Source organism: Silene latifolia, chromosome X, assembly GCF_048544455.1.
Source record: "Silene latifolia isolate original U9 population chromosome X, ASM4854445v1, whole genome shotgun sequence".
NCBI classification, from domain to species: Eukaryota; Viridiplantae; Streptophyta; class Magnoliopsida; order Caryophyllales; family Caryophyllaceae; genus Silene; species Silene latifolia.
In genome coordinates, this window is record NC_133537.1 from 49,655,397 (window position 1) to 49,672,218 (window position 16,822).

Consider the following 16,822-nt stretch of genomic DNA (forward strand, 5'->3'; position numbering starts at 1 on the left):
TGGTCTAAAATTAGCTATACTTCGAATTTTCACTTGGTTTTTGGATATGTTGTTACATATATTATTTTGAGATAACCTGTAAATTTTCATAATTTTTGGACATGTTATGCTCAAAAAATGATTTTTTCATTATTAAATTCGGATTTAGGTGAAATAGAGGTTAATATGAGTTAAATTTCGAATCTGGTCATAGAAAATTAATATGTTGTCACATGCAATTTTACAAGATGTGTGTAAAATAATTGGCTATGAAGAAGTTTTTTTGCATGATTTATGAATTTTTGAAGAAAAATAGCATAAATAGTGACATTATTAGTGGAAAATTAATAAAACATAATCTATGACCTAGGAAAAACGTCTAATGTTGCATTTTATTATTTTTCCCAGATCTAAAATTGAAAATTTAGTGAAAATAATTTTTCCATGTTTTTATGATTATTTTATTAAAAGTCGATAAACCGCAACATTGTTTTTCCGGAAAATTTCGAAATTTTTAACCTAAGATTTTGAACATTATGAGTGTCATGGAAATTTTCCAGAATGTTCATGAGTTTAAATTTCAAATTTTGAATTTATTTGAAATTTTGTGATTTATTTGAAGTTTAATAGCTTATTTTTGTAATTTTGGTCCATTTATGAACAAATTTGTAAATAAAGGTTAATTATGGTCGAATTATTAGTGAAGACTATATTTTGAGTCCTAAGAGGTTAGGGTAATTAACTTATGCATAAATATGAGTTTATGTATTTTTGTGATTATAAAATGTTGAAATCACGCAAATCCGTAAAAACCGAGTAATATACGATATTGGCTATTTAAAGGCGATTTAGCATAAAAAATTGAGCATGTTCATACATATTATAATGCTGCATTTTCTTTATGATTGTCATAATTTTAATTTATGTAATTTTGAATTATGTAATTTTACTTAGTATGGCCTTAGATTTTAATTGGTATTTCCCGAAATGTATGGGAATATCGATTCGGTTGTAATTTTTATTGTGATCTCGTATCACCGTTTTGTAATTTAATAGATTTATTTTATATTAGTCACAAATGTATAATAGGAAATTATGTAATTTGTTATGTAATTTTATTCATTCCGGAGTACCCAAAGACGGATTTCTTCAAGAATGGCGATACATAAAGACGGTGTTACCTCGAGATGCGTGAAACAACCGAAGTTCAAGGGACCAATGGAGTTGGTTTCCGAATATGTAATAGATAAATAGTTTTCTATTTTAGGAAAGGCCATACTAGGATTTATTTATCTTTATGCTTGCATTTTATTTTATGTCACATGCATCGCTAAATCGCCATAACTAAAACATGCATCCTTATTTTATCGAGTTTATCGACCGTGTCAATTCAAATTATCGTAGTTCACCGCTTTAATTCACTTAAAACGTGATAGATAATAAATTGACATGACCTCTCGCTAAAACAATTAATTGAGACATAGCCTTACCAAATAGTAGAAACCATGAAAACCTATTTCGCGAGGGAGTGCACTCGGCTACCCCGGGGTACAAACCTTGTTACGTAGGGGAAGTGGGTGATAAATGTCTAATCCACCGAATTCATGTTGATGAGGGTTTCATCGGCTACCCCGTGCCTAAGTTAATGTGGGTTTGGATAATGGACACATTTATTCGAAATTTGGATTGAACTCAACAAAAGTAATTGATAAGGGTTTCATCGGCTACCCCGTGCCCTTGTTGATGTGTTTTGGGCTATAGATAAATATTAGAGTAATTTTATCGACCGAGAGTTCTAAAAGTAGAATCGATTAAAGAGTTAATCCACCGAGTTATATTGATAAGGGTTTCATCGGCTACCCCGTGCCCAAGTTAATATGAATTTGGATCTTGGAATCATTTATCATAGTTGGGTAGAGGTCACTATGTAAATGCTATACTTGTTTACAAGTATTATTATAACGATAAATGTTTTGTTTTCCTCTATTCCGTTATCATATTGTTCTATTTCTTTACCACAATTCATATACGATATCATTTCGATTTTGATTCAAATCTCCTTATAACATCGTAACTAAAGACAAATATGAATTTGCTTCTAAAACCTCAAATGAACCATTGCTAAGGATCTCTTGTAAAGAGTATAGATAAAAGTTATTCATTATCAAACAGGTTTTTGATTCTTGATTAACACATCTACTTACAATGGATTGTTTTTCCATGTACTTAAATGAATTAAGTACATTGAAGCGATAAATTGTTTTGGTAATTAGTTTTGTCAAGAATTTGTAATTGACCAAAATAACGCAACCACTTCAATGAAAGTTTTAAGACTAAAACGAACAAATGAAGAGTAATCTTCATGAATTCAATTTTGCTTCTCAAAGCAAAGACTCATTGAAATAAGTGGGAGCATTCTCTTAAACCGTTAAGATGAGAACGAGGTTCAAGAAATAAAGATAATAATGGAATTGATACAAGGTAAGGTAAAAGTAAAGTTGTTGAGAATAGCGATACTAAACCTATCAATCCCGACTGATAAAGTTTCCATTGTCTTAAATGTTAGACACGAGAAAGGAAACTACCCCAAATTATTGAAGAATCAACAAGTTAGTTGTGGGACATCTAATGGGATCTTCTTCATAAAATGTTTATTTGATTAAACATAAATTTTGCTAGTATTACTTCGTCAATATTAGAAACCGGTGGTGGTTTTCATCATTATGTTTGATACATAGGATGATTAGAATATGACGACTAGCAACAATGAAGTCAAGAGATAGAGTCATTGTGTACTAAATCTAGTTTTCGGGTTTGGAGTTGTACTTAATTGTGACTATTAAGTACATAAACTCTAAATAAGAATACAATTTGTTAAAGATACAAAAGAGGTTTCACTTTTGTGACCCTATACACCATGATTTGATGTATGGCTAGCCCATCATCAAGGTGATTATATTCTAAACCAAACTAGAATAATATATCATGAAGATGATGCAAGACTCAAATTGGTAACCCAAGATTAAACCTTAAAATTTTGGAATGATGAACGCAAAGAGTTATCGAGTACTCTTGAAACCATTAGATTGTTAATGGTATATGCGTATCTTGTATTCAAAGGAAGATATCTCGTGCCTTTTGGTTGAAAAAGGAGATCGAAATTGAAAATCATTGATCCAAAATAGGTTGATCATTTTCTTTTATCAACGATTTAAGTTGACACTAGTGTGTTCACTTAATAAGGTAAATAGAGAAATCTTTGAAGAAGTTCAAGAGTTCAAGGAATCACGATTTAGTCGTGATGGGATTATCAAAGTGAAGACTTTGATATAAAACAAATGAATTGTGATATAGTATCACAAATTAATCTCTCTTAAACACACATTATGGGATAATGTATGATTGGATAAGAATCAAACGCTATTTGATATGGTTTGGACTTCAATCAAGTTACTTTGAGTTACTTGATCCTTTTGGGGATTTTATCATTTTTGTCTAAATTATTTTTCCACTAAATCAAATCATATGAGATATGAAATGGTAATGGTACCATGTTTGTAAGTTTTCACAAGAAACAGATGCTCATTTTTCCTATTATCACGACAACGACGGGTTTGCGGCTCGTGAAGCTGTCTTTCTAAAATACAAGTTTATTTCTAGAAGACAGAGTGGGAGAAATTATTCAAGAGCCACAAGGAGTGCCACAAAGATTTTATGTCGCAAGAAACTGGTCTTTCTTGGCTACATGAGACGTTTTGTGTAAGACGTTGTTTCTTCAAAACCTAGGAGGTTAAATTCGTCACTTGTTAAAAATGATGAATTCATGCTACTTTTAAGAAAGTAAAGAGCTTATAACTTACAAAAGAAATTGTTTGATTCAAGTTGATTACTTCTAGAAAGTAATGAACATATGACTTACATAAGAGTGTTTAAGTCACAACTCAATACAAGGCTTAGAGCCATGAGAATCCGAAATAAAAGGCTTGATTAGTGACAAAGGGTGTTACACTAATATTTCAAAGCAAGATTGGTTGCAAAGGGTTTTGCACTAATTGAAATGCTTAAGTCTATTTGGATCTTCTTAGGGATTGTGTTTCATTTTGAAGTTATGAAATACATGGCGAGTGAATCTAAAACCCACTTCTTCAATAGAAGGAATGTATTCAATACATGTCATGAGTTTATTAGATTCTTGCAATCCTAAGATAATGTGAAACTTAAGAGAGGGTCTTAAGTAGGACATAAATGAGTAAGAATCAATATTTTGATCATGTGATAAAACGTTTCTCGATAAGTCGAGAAGTTGTGTTTATACATGAAGTTTAGTGGAAGTTACGGAAATTTTAATTAGTCCGATATGTGGATGACATATTGATCATTAAGAATGATTTAAGACTTTTGGAGTAAATATAATACATCTTTAATATCTAGATTTATGTAGATAAATCCACGTGATATTAGCGTCATATAAGAAGTCTTGTGTTGATAAGATTCATGACTAAGTTCAATAAAGTTGAACATATTTGATTGATTTCATTTGCTTCCGCTGCCAAATCAATTAAATAGAAAATGATGTATGACACTTCATATACTTTGAGTATGATGAATTGTTTTCAAAATCGAATTTTAGTAATCTTTGCCAAGTAAGCCATAAAGATTACCCTTAAGAGCTTGCAGAAGCATTAAGGAAGTAAAGCAAAGTGTTTATGATGCAATTTTGTGTAAGGGTGTTACACAAGTGACAATTGACAATTGAGATTGCGCATGGTTTCCGACAAAACCATAATCAAAACACATCAGGATGGTTAAGATACCATTGTGGCAATGTTAATTAAGAAGTAGATTTTCTAGAATCGTTCTAGGCAATAAAGAACAATATGAAATGTTTACAATGGAAATTGAGTACACTTGCAATCATGAGATGTGCAAGAGGATGAATCTCGCACACTGTGAAAACAGTGGGAGCTATTCTTAGGCTAGAGGACCTATGTCTTGATTGAATCTCGACACGTACTCAGAAAGTTTTGTGATGCAAATGTATACATTACAAAGGAAAACAAGTATGTAGTAAGGTTGAGTAAGGTACAAGAAGTTGATAAAACCTACTGACCAAAGCCTTCTCATAGGCTAAACATGATAAGTCATGTCATTTCAATTAAATTGTAATGAACAACTACGTACAAGATCAAATTAGATTATAGAATATGAAATAGTAATCAGGCATTGACTATTCATATGTAATAATCACATTTATCGTTCGAGTTTTACTTTAAAACTCTTTTATTATACTTTGTTACATCCAAACGGGTTATGGAGACAATTGAACCCCGTTAAAGTGAACACGGATTAGCATAGTATTCGCCCATAGTCACTTGTATGAGGTGACGTCTCGAAGTGACTAGAGTGTGATGCGATTGATGGCAAGTTCAAGGGCCATACAGTCATGTGAGATGACTAGTCGATCACATAGGCAGATTGTTAGGAACACCTTGTCGGGCCTTATGACCGCTTATAGAGTTCTGGCAAATTTATATAGCCTGGTCGTGGCGAGAGCTACTATAGTATTCTAATGAGTCGATTCTTTTGACTAAAGACTATTCGCCTAAGATGGCACAGTTTCAGATTAACTTTGATTTGTGTTACTACGACCTTCGTAAATGGGGTCAAATGGGCATATTTTGGGTTATGATGGCTGTGGCTAGTCGAAGGGAATGAGTGCGATAGGAATTGTCCATCCCCTTGTCAGGGTTAAAACAATATCTCAGGGCCACTCGAGGAGTAATGAACTGGAAATGCGTGGCCACGCTCGGAAGGTATCTATGATAGATAAATCCGGTCAATCAGTTATTCTCCAGATCGAGGAAACCACTCTCGATATGATCACTTGCAAGTACGACCTGAAAGACACCTTGCATTGAGTGGGAGATAGTAATAGGACAAGAGAATTGGTGACGCACACTTGTCGAGGACAAGCGGGAGATTGTTGGGAAATGTGTCCTCAACAATAGTGCGATCACATGATTTAAATATCATTATTAAATCTCATTTTAAGAATACATGTGGGATGTAATATTTTACAGTCAATTGGTCCACACATATCGGTAATGATTGGTTGACTAGAGTTTGACATTTGCGTCGTGCGACGGTGGTGATCGATTGATCCCCTTAGGTCATACCTATAGGGAAATACTCTTAATTGATTATTTTAATTAATCGTATACCGATACGAGTTAATTAAACTACTTAAAATTGACGGATGATTTTGTGAGTAAAATTTACGTATCAAATTGAAATGTAATTAAATGAGATACGGTCTGAGTAATCGAATTGTATCATTACTCGGATGAAATTATTGTTTAAAGAAACAATTAAATTTGAATGAATTATTATAAATACGATTTATAAATTGGTGAAATATTTTGGTACAAGTAATTACGAATTACTAGTCGATTTTGTAAATGACATATTTTATGAGTATGTTGATTTTTAATATGATAAAAATACATTGCATCGTAACATGTCATGTAACATGTTACATGTGACAAATTTGACAAATGACAAAATAAAATGGATTCTCCATTTTATACTTAAAACCGAAATATGGGTGTGTGTTTAGTAAATATTGTGTTATTTATTTTTAAATAAAAACACAATCATGACACTAGGTAGTAGGCTTGCATGCCTAAGTCTCTTGTGAAGAGCAAAAACAAAAGGCATTGGGCATACTACCCAATGCCCCTTTTTCGGCCACCAACAAAAAAGAGAGGAAAGCTCTTCTCTTTTACATCATTCATTCCTCCCATATTTTTTTTTTCTAGTGTAAGAAAATCCTTGAAAACTCTCTACAATTTATGATAATTCTAGAGAAATAAAATCTCACAAAAACATCACCTCTTGACCGAAATTTTCAAGAGCCAAAATACAATTTATTTTGTGTCATTTTTATGAGAAAACCATTATTATTACTAGATCTAAATAGTATTGGTTTATTAAGATGTATTCCTTGGGTATATGCTTTTGGGAGGGATTCTACACTTGAATCCTTGTTCTTCCATTTGGAAAGCTCAAGAACAAAAGAAAAGGAGATTTCTTTTGTGCCCATTTGAACCGAAATTTCAATGTAAGGATATGATTTCTTCTCTTTTATTATATTGTTTGCATGCATAAAATCCACATTTAATTTTATGACAAATTAATTTTGACATATAAGAGTATGTTAGTATGTATATGAATCTACATTTCCTTCACCATCTGCGTGGTATTTAATCTTATATACCCATTTGGACTCGATAGCCTTTTTGTTAGGTGGCAGGTCTTCGAGGGTCCAAGTGGCATTTCTTTCGAGGGCGTCAATTTCGCTCTTCACTGCATCCCACCATTGTTGTGCCTGCATTGCTTAATTAAACGTACTAGGCTTGTGGGTTTTAGTCACGTCCGACAGAAAACATTTATAGTTAGGAGAAAATTTATCGTAAGCAATAAAGTGGGAAATTGGGTATTGTGTACCTGAAGATGATGTCGAGGTGGTGAGAACTTGTGTCGAGGGGCGTTTCGTTGTTTTAATGAAATCCTTATTACGGGAATTCGGAATTTTTATATGCTGCCCTTTACCCATGGGTGGTGGGCTAGGTGGGCTTGGGTTAGGGGAATCTGAGGGGAGAGAGGGTTCGGTTGGCTCATTGGGTGTGCCGGCGGGTGTGGTGTTTATGGTGGAGGTCGTTGGTGTTTCGGTGGATGGAGTGTCGACAGAAGCCGAAGATGAGGGGTTCATGTCGTGGTGAATAGGTATGGAGATCAGAGGGGTGTCTTCGTCAAAGAACGGTGGGGTTGTGTGTGGTATGTCGTGATTGGTTTGTGATTTGTAAGAGAAGTCATGCTCGATAAATTTAACATCTCGGGAGCAAAAGGTGTGCGTGTTTCAAGGTCGTAAACCCGCCACCCCTTCTTTCCAAGAGGATACCCAATAAAAATGCATTTGCTGCTTCGTGAGGCAAATTTGTCTCGTGAACAATTAACTTGTTTCGCGCAGCAGAGGCAGCCAAATGTGCGAATATGGCCCATCGGAGGAGGTTTGTTAAAAACGATTTCATACGGAGTTTTCCCGTGATGAATAGTGCTTGGGGTAAGATTAATTAGGTAAACGGGGGTAAGAATGTTGTCCCCCGAAAAATTTATTGGTAAATTAGCTTGAAATAAAAGAGCGCGAGCTACATTTAAAATATGACGGTGTTTTCTTTCGACTCAGGCGTTTTGTTGAGGAGTATCGATATTAGAGTGTTGAAAAAGTATGCCATTTTCGAGAAAAAAATTATGAAAGCTTGTAAATTCGTTCCCGTTGTCGCTTCGTAATGTTTTTATTTTCTTATTAAATTGTCGTTCGACGTAAGCAAAAAAAAATAATAGTTGTTCATGTGTCACTTCTCCGACGAAGTAAATAGACCCATGTGGAGCGTGAAAAATCGTCGACAATAGTTAAAAAATATTGTGACCCACATGATGCGTGTTCGGAGTATGGACCCCATAAATCAACATGAATTAAATCAAAAATAGTGTCAGCATTATTCAAACTTAAAGGAAACGGTTCCCGAGTTTGCTTAGCTCGGAAGCAAATATCACAGTTTTTTCTATGGAAAGAGGATTTAATGTTTTTGAAAAAGGTAAAAAACGAGAAATAGTTGAGGAGGGATGCCCCAACCTCCGATGCCAAAGTTCGTTTGTGTCAGGGACAGCAGTAGTAAACACATGAGCTTTGGGGTCAGGAACTTCCGTCAAATAATATAGCCCCTCGACTTGTTCACCTGCACCAATCATCATCTTCGAAAAACGGTCCTTAATAAAACACAAAAGATGAGAAAATTGGATGGTTAATGATGAGTTAGGTAAAATAGAGGAGGCGGAAATGAGATTGCAATTTAATTTTTCCAAATATAAAACATTGCGTAAAACTAATTTGGCCGATAAATGTATGTCGCCACATTGCGTGGCATGGCCTAGTTCGCCATTCGGAAGTCCAACGGATAATGGACTTATTGATCGAATATTTTTAAAATGAGATAGACAACCCGACATGTGACGGGATGCTCCCGTGTCAATGATCCAAGAGAAAGATAAGGGTTTACCGCTTAGACGAGTCGTTGAAGATGGTCCGGGCTGGCGAGCTTGCCACAGTTTGTGAACTTCATCGAGTTGGGCCGGAGTAAGGGTATTAAAATCAATCCGATCAAATTGAGAAGACTGACCAGGGTCTGGAATAGATGGCGGTGGTGCGGTCAGTAAGTTCGCCTGAGCCGTGTTCCCGCTACTGGCAGCCCCGTTTGCAGACGGTTGTTGCGGTTGTTGCGTTGTGACAAGATGGGCTCGGGGAGTAGTACTGTGACCCTTTTTCTTACGGTCATAGTTGGTTCGGCCTTGAATATCAGGAACGACAGTAGGACTCATATCGGCTTCATTAATATAAATACGATCTCTAGGACGGTCTCCCCACCACTCGGGAAACTCGTCCGTAACACGATAACAGACAGGGTATAGGTGACCTGACCTTCGACAGGAAATACAGTAGGGCCTGGTAGGGTCGATGGGGCGAGAATGGTCCCCTCCCTCTCCGGCAGGCCGAGAGTTATTGGTGGTTCGGGTAGCAAAAGCTATTGTATCGGGTTTGGGTTCGATCTTATGAGCAGAAAAATTACGCATTCCCTCCTCTTGAAGGAGTCTATTATAAGAAAAATCAAGAGCAGGTAAAGGAGAAATACCGAGTAACTGAGAACGAGCATTATCATAACGGTCATCTAAGCCCATAAGAAAATCACGAACGCGCTGCTTGTCATGTCGAGTGTCGAGAAGACTCACCAGAATAAATTTTGACCTTTTTAATTTCTATATAAACTAGAAAACAATTAAAAATCAAAATTCATACTAAATTTTAACTTTCAACGTTTATTCTAATTTTACGCCGTTTATGAAATAATAAAGAATTTGTAAATATTAAGGGCAAATAATAACATACTTAACATTAAACATTGACATTTTAATTTTTAAAACTAAAATTGGTTAAACGAAAAATAAAAATTTAAATCACTCTAATTTTATATTATTTATATGTGCAACTCCTTCTTAAATATTATTGCAATAAACTTGCTCAATTTCATTAAATTGAATACATTTGTAAATCTATAAATATGAATTATAAATAAAAGGGAAGACAAAATATCTACCTTTTTTTAGTTCGTAACATAACTCCCTAAACAATTCTCATGCAATGTGCATTTTGTAAAAAAAAAAAAAAAGAAAAAAAAAAGAAAAAGAAAAGTGAACCTTTTATATTTCATTTCTCATTACTCTTTATTTATGTTTATATTAAATTTGCTAATAATGAAAATCAATGCTCAAAATCATAAAACATTAATAAATATTTCTGAATATATTAAATTTCGTAATAATAAAAAAACCCAAAAGTCATAAAACGCATCCTCATTTGGCTATAAATGTTTGATAGAAGGCAACATTTGTGAGCCGAAATTGAAGCGAATATTTTTTTACCCCATCGCCAAAAGAATTATATATATGTGTCAATAATCTTTTTTATCATTGTATCAACATCAAGATAAGTGTACTAAGATTTTAAATTAATAATTTATTTATTATTTTTAAGTTCCATTGGTTATGAAGTAATCTTCACATTTTAAACCTTCACATATATCTTGTTTTGTTCTCATTTGGGAGCTATCAAGATTTGTGGAGTTATGTTATTCATAAGTAAATATACTTACATCTTTATGATTCAATACCTTATTTCTTACATTATTTAAGGGAAAACTTAAATTAATAACGATAAGGTTAATATTACATAAATGAAATTCCACCATTTTGTTTTTTATTAATCCCTCAGTGGATATTTTTTTTAGGGATAGTTCATTGGAGAAAGAAGACTATTTGAAGAAGAGAAAGACTAGAATTGCTTAAACAAATATTCCCTACATTCCACTCAATACTAAGTTATAAACTAACTACAAAATTGACTACATGAATGTGAATGACTAATTGTTTTTCGTTCATAAATAAAATTTAGTATTTCAGAAACTTTCAAATGTATGTTTTATTTGGGTATGTGTTTCTTTTTTATTCATAATTTTTCCTTTGAAAAATAGCTCTTATAGAATGAACTTGGAGTTGCGAGGATCTCAATCTTATTAACAAGTTGGACAAAAAAAATTTGTTGACATAGATAATGGCTAAATGTAAATTATTATCTAATATTTATGCGTACATGTCATATTATCTAATACATATGTCTTATACCACATAAGAGATTGCAATGAGATTTGTAGTTGTCTATTATTTAACTCATTATATCATTTATGCAAAAATATAAAATTTAGAATTTTTGACAAATTGTTATAGATGATATAGTAAGACTAGCATTTATTAAGGTTCATAACTATGCTACTATATGATTTATGAGAATTAAAATATTGAGAAGATAAAAAACCTTATAATTCTATATGTTTTAAGCTTCCTACATTGTGAAATTTATTATTCTCAAAAAAAGAAGGAAAAAAAAAGAGAAATAATTCAACATTATGCATTAATTTGCACTTTCGTCTTTACTTACTAACTTTATTTGCCGGAAGACAAAGCGACGTTCAAACTTTTACATAGAAAATTTAGTACAAAATTTATACAATCTAATCAAAAAGCAACCTTAAGCATTTAATTTTTTGTACATGGTGTCATGAATGGAACTCAATGAAAGGAACTTTTTTAAAACCACGTGTTTTTAGTATAAATCAAAATAACAACTAAAATACATTATATAGTTTTGAAAATAAACCAAAATTATCAAAGAAATAAGGCATTAACCAACTAACTTTTATGTATTTCAAGACTATATTTTTTAAATGGATCAACTAATTGCTCAGACAAATATAAACAATACGATAAAAGAAACAAAACTAAAACAGATAAACCCGTGAATCTCACGGGTCACAAACCTAGTTCACAATATATCAAAACACCATACACGTAATTTAAAACCACTCATGATGCTGATTATGAATGTCAACGTCAACCAAGATGATGACAAAGATGGATCTTGAGGGAGGGAAACATGATTGATAGAAAAAAAATAATGTAGATTAACTTAAGAACAAATTAATTCTTTAACTGAAAAGATTAAGCTAAATATATATGTGTAATTTTTTTTAGGAGTCCAAGGGTATGGGTATCGGTCAGATCTCCGATCCATACCCATACCCTATTTTTTATGCATAGTCCCATACCCAAAAGGGTCTAAAATAAGAAGATTCGTACCAAGTCCATTAGGGTAAAACCCAACGGGTTGGGGTAGGGTCCTGGACAACTGTCATCTCTACTTACTGCTAACCTTATGTCATTAGATTGGTACATCGTAATCAATTTTATGTGTTATATTGTTAGTTCCTAAAGTGTTTTAGCAACTGCCACAATTAGACCTGCGGGCAACCTGGACAGACATGGTTTAGTCCAGCTACCGCCTAGCCACGGTGGAAATCCAACCGACCGAAAGATACGTGTACAGCAAAAATCAAGAGTGGATGATCGACTTAGTGACGGAAGCAGATTCCCCAGTTGCTCGAAAGGAGTAGGAAGAAAGTTTCCTCATTCATGAAGGTATGATAATCTTATGTTGGAATTGTCGAGGCATTGCAAGGCCTTCTTTTAATAGGCACTTTCTTAAACTAGTCCGTTGCCATCAACCTAGTATCGTTATTCTTACGGAAACCCGGGTTGCAAATTCGAATACTTTATCTATTGTAAAAGGATTGCCTTTCGATTCCTTTGAGATACTTGATCCTATTGGCTTCTCCGGTGGAATCATTCTACTGTGGAAGTCAACGGATGTGGGAGTCACTACCATCATCAAAACTGCTCAATCACTTAATGTGATGGTCAAGGTAAAAGAGAACAACTTTAATTACTTTCTTTCTGCCATATGTGCTAGCACTAAGTTCAAATTTCGAAAATTGTTGTTGAATGACCTCCCTGATATTGCTGGAAGCATTAACCTCCCCTGGCTATGCATTCGCGATTTTAATGAAGTTGTTTGTAATAGTGAAAAATTTGGGGGGAACCCGGTTAAGCTTCATAGAACAAATTTATACAAAGAGACTATGGATAGTTGTTCCCTATGTGACCTTGGGTTTTCTGGATCTAAGTACACTTGGACCAATCGTAGGAAAATTTTTCCTATTCTCGAAATACTTGACCGCGCCTAGGTTAATCAAGCATGGCTCGACACCTACCCTAGCTCCCACCTCGTCCACCTCCCTCGCCTCTCCACTGACCATTATCCTATCCTCCTCAAAACCCAACTCTTTTGTAACAAAGTTCCTAAACTCTTCCAATTTGAGTCATACTGGTTAATGGAACCCACTTTCCTCCAGCTCACGTCTCACGTTTGGACTGCGACTCTTGGTAGCCTTAATAATAAACTTGACACTCTTAGCAAAGAGTTATCTGAATGGGGAAAACACACTCAAGGAAACTTCTAAAGAAACAAACCAGGCTGCTCGCTCGCCTTAATGGAGTCGAATTAGGGAAGATTATATTTCCCTAATTCACTCCCATTTTTCGGTCACCATAAGAAGAAAAAGGGAGATCATTATTCTACACTAATTCTTTTTGACCTAGCCTCCTCTCTCATCAGAAGAAAAATACAAAACAACTAAATTTTACAGAAAATCTTAGATCGATTCTAGCATTATCAATAGGGCATATCTCAAATCGTCTTGGGTGCAACTGATAGGCGAATATCTACTTTGATATTGTTCTTAGGCCGGATTTGCTAGGACCGAAGGTTATTTCTGAATCCTATATTTTGTTTATGTATTTGAATTTTATGACTAGTGATCGTCATCATTATATTCGTTATAATCCTTAATAATAAGGGAAGTATACAGATTATTTCCCACAAGTGGTATCGAGCAAAGGCTACTTAATTTTAATTTTGATGATTTTCATAAAAATTGTATGTAAACTTCTAGGGTTTCCGGAAAAAAAAAATAAAAAAACGGCTGTTTTTTTTTTTTTGTTAATGCCGATTGAAAAAAAAAAATGTTGCAAAAATAGGTGTTTGTTCTTTTTGATGCGAGATTTCCATTTTTATTTTTCATAATGTTGTTTTAATCAGTTAAAATTATCATATGAAGAATTGGTAGATGTTTGATTTGATGCAGATTAAGTTAAAACATAAATGGAATCGTCATGTTTGATTTAATGCAGATTAAGTTGAAATTAAAAAGGCATTAGGGTCCTAATTTAAAAACCGTGAATTTTTTTTTTTGTTTGCTTCAGCATCGTTCACGGATGAACAGTATTAAAAAAAAACGCTGTTTTTTTTTGAAAAAACGATTCTTTTTTTGCGGTTGTTTTGTTTATGCCGTTTTGGAAAAGCATCCGAAAAAAAAAAATTTGTTGTTACTGTTCACGTGCTGCTGTTCACAGAGGACAAAATTTAAAAAAAAAAAAAAAAAATATTGTTTCGGTTTTTTTACAAATAAAACCGTGTATAAAATAAGAAACATGCTTGTTTTGTTTTTCTTTGTTTATGCCGAGACCAAATAAAAAAAGGATTTTGTTTTTGTTTTGATTTTGGCCAATTAGTTATTGTGAAACGGTTCACAATTAAAAGATACCGAATTATTTTAAAGCAGTTTAAAATTTTGACGGATTGAATTCATATTACAAGTTTAATATGGATTAAGATTGAAATTAATGTGATTAATTGAGGAATTGTCACTTAATTTGATTTAAATAGGTGGTTTGGATAAATTAATCAACAAAATTAAGGAATTGTGTCATGTATGTTTAATTTATTTTTAGTTGATGCTTTTAATTTTGTTGAATGAATCGATTGAATGAATTTAATTTACGTATTTTTGCAATCAGTTGTAATACTTAGTGTGGCCTTAGTCAAATTATGTTTTCGTAATGATGGAAACATAATATTTTAATGTAATTATGAGATCTCGAATCTCCTTTATTTTTCTTTAGTTTTTGGGTTCTGAAATTAGAATGTAATAAATAGGTTTATTATGTAAATTTTATTTATTGTATTTTTTAAAAGAAGACTAAAGATGGAGATTGGAGCTCACTCCCGCTACATGGATCAAGATGGAACATCAAGACAAGCTTCTCGGGTCCAAGGATGGATTCCAAACTTGTATTTATTGTTCATTTTGATAGGATAGGCCACACTAGGACTTTTACTGTTTTTACGTTTTCATTCTTATTGCTTTTCATTCACATGATAATTTATGCATCATATTGCGCCTAAAACCAAACCACCTACTACTAAAATGCATGAAAATTAACTCATATAGGTTGTATGTTAGTTTTCATGGACATACAGATGTCACAGTCTTTAAGCCATCACCTTAGTTTATTCATTCTCGCATGCTAGATATTAGTTCACTTAAAATGAATTAAAATAAAGTTGATGGGATCTTCCTCTAAAACGGAAATTGAGATTAGTCTTTATAAGGGCAAACAACTATGAATCCCTTCTTCGTCGGCAGGCATAATATGACCCCTTCTACGTTGGGTAAGTAGTTGTGTTGACTTATTTTACCTCAACATCATAGTCCAAAGCGTTTCTCGTGATTATGATTGGCTAAAGATAGAATTTACAGAAATTTATCGACCAAGAATTCTAACGGTAGAATTAGCTAAAAGGTTAGCTTACCAATTTACAGAGAATTGAGTCTTGGGATCATTTATATAATTCTTGAGGGAGGTCAATTGTATAAATGTTTTGAGTCTTCGCGTTATGACAGTAGTTCATTAGACTTAAAAATATAAACTATGCACATGCTTATTATTTTTATTCTTCTTCTCGCAGTGTAGAACACGATTATTTTTCATAATACTGTCACAACGAAATGGCTGGAAATAACGCAATCCCAATGCCTAGTGCCACACTTGATCGCGCGTCCTGGCTGAAAGTATTCATGGACCAGATGAATCAGTTCACACGTCTGAAAAATGATGGGTCCAACTTTGCGGACTGGGTGGCGGCACTACGGAATGCAGCCATTGCTGACGGTAAGCTCAAGTACTTAACTGAGCCAATACCGGTCAACCCAGACCCCAATGCAGGAGTCAACGAGACACTCGCTTATAGTGATTTCGTTATGGAAGCGGGTGCGATAAAGAACGTACTCATCTTTGCAATGGAAACCAATTTGCAGAGACGCTTCATTGCCCAAAGTGCAAACAAGATTTTAACTACGCTCACTAACGAGTTCTCAAAAGCATCGAGAATCGTTATATATGAGCATACATGTCACTTCTTTGACGCAAAACTCCAGAAGGGCCAACCGGTTAGCCCACACATTCTTCACATGATTGAGAATGTCGAGAAGCTGGAGGTACTGAATTGTAAAATCAGTGAGAGCATTGTCATTGATCGAATGCTTCATTCTCTTCACGATGGTTTTGCCCTTTTCAGGGTGAACTATTACATGAATGACTTGAAAAAGAGTCCTCATGAGCTACACTCCCTTCTCGTACAGACCGAGAATGATATGAAACTGAGTGGGAGCATGAAGCAGGATGTTCTCACGATTTACAACAAAGGTAAAGGTAAGGGCAAGGCTCATGGCGACCTAGCTGTAGGTAAGCCAAAGTTTAAGAAGCCAGGAAACGGTAAGAGTGCGCCTGGTGAGACTAGTGGCTCACAGGGCAAGGCAAAGAGCAAGGGCGGTGACATAGAGTGCCACCATTGTCACAAGACTGGACATTGGAGGAAGAACTGTCCCGTCTACCGTAAGGACATCAAAGCAGGCCGCGTGTAATACTCCGTATTTAT